This window comes from Austrofundulus limnaeus, unplaced genomic scaffold (assembly GCF_001266775.1).
Source record: "Austrofundulus limnaeus strain Quisiro unplaced genomic scaffold, Austrofundulus_limnaeus-1.0 Scaffold79, whole genome shotgun sequence".
NCBI classification, from domain to species: domain Eukaryota; kingdom Metazoa; phylum Chordata; class Actinopteri; order Cyprinodontiformes; family Rivulidae; genus Austrofundulus; species Austrofundulus limnaeus.
Window position 1 is genome coordinate 869,992 of NW_013952481.1, and position 4,727 is coordinate 874,718.

Sequence of the window (4,727 nt, forward strand, 5' to 3'; positions counted from 1 at the left end):
GATACAAACAGATCTATAGTGAGTACAAAGATCCATAGTGGGTACAAATAGATCCATAGTGGGTACAAATAGATCCATAGTTGGTACAAAGAGATCCATAGTGAGTACAAAGACACTTGCAGTGGGTACAAAGAAACCCAAAGTCGGTACAAAGATACTTGTGGGTACAAAGAGATCCATAGTGGGTACAAAAAAGGTGACAGTGTGCACCAAGAGACCTATAGTGGGTACAAATAAACCTGCAGTGGGTACAAAATGAAACAAAGATTTTTTTTCTCAAATAATTAAAACAAAGTTCAGAGAGCTGTGTGTTTGTTTGTGTGTGAGTGTGAAGTGTTTCAGAGGAAGTGAAACAGGAAAAACTTCTGTTTACAGATTTACAGWATGTGACGGTAAACTTCACAACATCCCATCAGGGGGATTTTACATCAGGYTGTCACAAACACCAGCTGGTATTCACACGTGTGTAATGAGATTTACACGCTGCTGTATCGAGCTGATAAAAGAGGAGACAGAGGAGGGACGACATGAGGCCGTGKGGGGAGCGATGGGGGAAGGCCAAAATGGGGGAGGAGAAAAAGAGGAAAACAAATGTGTAGAGGAAAGAGGGAGCTCTTTTCCATGAGCTTGCTATCAGGAGGTCAGGAGGTCATCCAGGGAGGACCCCTGTCCTCTAATTATTCAAAAACATTCATCAATAAATCACTTTCAGATGATAAAACTAAAAACATTTGATCCAGAAGGTGCAGGGAGGAAGAGGAGCGTGAGGATTATCTGACAGTGAGGAAGATGAGTCAGGGAAACCCGAGCGCAGGCAGACGGGTCGGGGCAGAGGTGTGAGCTGGCGGGCTGAGCAGGAAGTGAGGAAGAGGAGCAGCCAGCAGTCGGGTGGGAGGCGTGTGTGTCACGGTGYGGCTCTAAATAAAGCCCCGGCGGTCCTCCTCAGACTATCTCTGGAGGAACTCCCTCTTCCTGTTGGCAGCCTGCACCCCTCACATACTCCGACTGCTCCGTCACGAGCCGGAACAGCAACTGAGCCGGGCCTCGGGTTGGTTCTGACTCCAACACAYTGACTGCAAACAGCTAATGTGAACAATTAACATCTCACCTGCTGTAGATAACACTCAGCTTTWTTACAGCTGATTTCATGCCTCAGAGTTTCCCTCAAACTGGAGTCTGATGAGACGAAGGGATGGTTTGAGTTTATTTTGGGAGCTCTGAGTTACAGAAAACCCCGTCAAACGGCTGCAGCTTGGCGGGCCCTCAGCCCGGCCTCCAGCTTTCTGCATGAGAGCACATGGCAGAACGCCTGAAACGTAAACACGCAGGAAAAACCCACCAGTGTCTGACGCTGGAGCGTGCTCCTGAGGTTCAGACACCTCCAGACGCGGTGCTCCGGTGACCGCCGTGATGCAGACAGAGACCAGAGGGTCCGCCCGCGGCGTGCGGTGGGTGGCCCCAGCCGGCTGATGGTGGCGGCCTCGGTGTGATGTCTGTTGCCATCGCGCTCTCAACCGGAGCCAAAAAACAGAGACTCTGGAGCAGTTCCCGGGACGTATGGAGCCAAACCTACACAAACACGCCGCCGGCCAATCTCAACCCGTCCRAGCCCAGAACATCTGACATTTTATCCTCCAGCATCATCCAGCCTGTGGAAGACTGGGAGCATCATCCTAACTGGAGGTGGCAGGATCAACTCTGTGGGCGACTGAAAGGTCAGACCTCATCGGATCGACGGATCATTTGTCTGAAACCCACAAACCACCAAAAAAAGAGCCACAAATTAGGAAAAAGTGTGAAAGATAATTGTGTAAAACCAGACAAACCATGTGGGAACAGAGCTGAGGGAAAATCTCAGGTTTATTTTTAGCAGTCCAGGTTTTAAACCCCCAAAAATACTTTTTCTGGTGAAAAGAAGTTATTTTAACTGTGTGGATGTATACGGCGGGGGCCTCGGCGCTCCCGCAGGACGGCAGACTACACATGTCAGCTTCAACATATACAACAGGATCAGAGCAGGAGCTGCTGAAGCTCAGAGCTGTTTAAACGGCGGCGACGCGTGAAGGAGAGGAAACAGTGACGAAGAGCAGAACTGAAGGAGGGAGACTGAAAAGTGTAGGAAAAAAMCACAAACCACACTGCAAAAACTGTCCATCTTACCAAGTTTTAAAACCTTATATCAGCCAAAAAGTCTTTTTGATCTCGTTTTCAGACTGATTTACTAAACAAGAACTGATTGTGTAAGAATCTTACCAAGTAAAATTTTCTTACTTCACTGGCAGAAAATTTTTGACTTAATTTGAGTCAAATTTTCAGACTAACAAGACAAATAATCTTACACATTCTGAAAACAAGATGATTATTCTTACACAATCAGTTCTTGTTTAGTAAATCAGTCTCAAAACAAGATCAAAAAGACTTTTTGGCTCATATAAGATTTTAAAACTTGGTTAGGTGGACAGTTTTTACAGTGCAGGTCTGTTGAASTGGAAACAGAAACGTTGAGGAAAACTAAAATAAAAACAGAATACGATCATTTTTATTTGTTTTACACAACGTCCAACTTCACCTGATAAGATCACTAAAAAAAGTTATTAAAGTTGTGAACTAAACCACCAAACTGAAGTAAAACATCAAACCAACAGTCTAGTGATGATGATGATGATGATGATGATGATGATGATGATGATGTTCTGCAGGATGAACAGTTAAAAACAGCCGAGGCTGAATTTACATGTAAAATGCAGCGAAACGCCGGCTGCTACCAGACAGCTCTGCTATTCAAAACCAGGAAACACTCATTTCCATTAACCACACCTCAGCTTCAGCTTTTTAGCCTCCAACAAACAAACAAACAAACAAACAAACAAACAAACAAACAGATGTTTACACACTAAACAACACATTTACAGAAACAGGCTGTAAAATACAGTCTATCTTAAAGCTTCACTGAGTTTCAGGATTTTGTCAACTTCAAAAAGAGGAGGAGGAGGAGGAGGAGAACTGGGACCAGGAGGTCCAAACTGATGAGGAGGAAGAGGAGGGGTTCTCTCAGCAGCAGCCAAAAGGTTTATGTTAATGTTGAAACAACAGCAGAACTTTTGTTTTCTCTCCTCAGGTCAACGAACAGCAGTGTAAAAAAAAAGAGGGTTAAATTAGATAAAATCACTAAAGCTCCAGATAAACCAGGAACTCACCAAGTTTAAATAATTAATAACTCTGTTCATGACARTAAATGTTGATTTAACTGTATTTATTTTCTTCACTTTGAGTTAAAATAATGAAACAAAGACTCTGTAAAGGATTTGCTCCTCTTCCTGTAGAGAGCAGCGCCACCTGCTGGTGTTTGTAAAGATTACAGGTAAATAAAACTTTAGTTAGTTAGTTTTCAAGTCTAAAGAAGCTCATTATTAATAAATAAAAATACCATCATGTTTATTGACTACATGTCCTCATCTCATTRATTAAATTTTATTTTTGGTTCTGTTWATTCCTTTAAATCTTTGCTCCACGTTTTTTAAACGTTTGGTTTATAAAAGAACAAAATAATATTTTAACATGAATTCATTTGATTTGTTTGAATATTTAGAGATAAAATATTTATCTTGTTTGTTTTATCAGGTCGTCTGTGTCACCGGTTCTGGTGCGATCCGAAGATGCAGCCTCACACCTGCAGACATCTGGCCCACAGCGGAACACAGAGACCCATTCAGAGTCCATGTGGACCAACAGAGGGACTCCTGTGGGTTCCAACGGGTCGGTTCCCAGCAGAGAAAGGGGAGAGCCGGGTTCTGACTGGAAACAGCCGGGCCCACCCAGCTCTGAACCACCCAGAACCGACAGCGGCGTCATTATTTAACGACGCTGAGGGCAGATCTGGCTCTTTTCACATGTGATCAAACCAGAACCGAAGGCGGCACAAAGGGAGCTGAAACCCCCCAAAACCCACAGCTGCTGCACCAGAAACACTTCTGCTCTGTTAATGAGAAGACAGAAAACCCAAACGGGTCAGGAGCTCACCCTGCAGGTACCAGGCCAGGCGTGTGGGACCCTCGAGTCCAGCTCATGAAAAACAGATGACTTCGCTTCTTCTGCAGCAGCAGGTGCACGGTGGGCGACAGCAGCGCTCCCAGGCAGCGAAGAGCAGAGAGACAACACACAAAACAACAAGCAGAGCAACAACAAACAACAACAACAAGCAGAGGAACAAACAGAACATTAAAAATCCACAGCAGGACCCGGGACCGGACTSCGGGGCCCGTCCTGCTGCCAGAACCCTTCAATTTTTCAGGGATTTCCCTCCAAACTGGCAACAAACAAACTCTGAGGAACTCTTCACACAGAAGTACTGATCAGGGCYGGGTTCTGAAAACTGATCCAAGTCCAACAGAACCACCACCAGAACCAGTTCTTCACATCAAACCTGGCAGGAGAGGCTGCTCCAGCTGATCAGGACAGTTTAGAGCCTGGAACAGATCCAGAACTCACAGCTAGGAGGACCTGCAAGGGTGGGGGGGTCTCTGGGTGGGGTGGAGGTCTGGGTTTCTGTCCTGGACCTGGTTTCTGTCCTGGACCTGGTTTCTGTCCTGGACCTGGTAGGAGGCGGTTCTGTTGCTGCTTCACGTTTAGACAATAAAAACAAATAAAAACACAAAGAGACAGGAAGTGACTTTGGTCTAAGTTTGCACTTTATTTCTAACACTTACAGGTTTGTTCTGCCCCCGTAC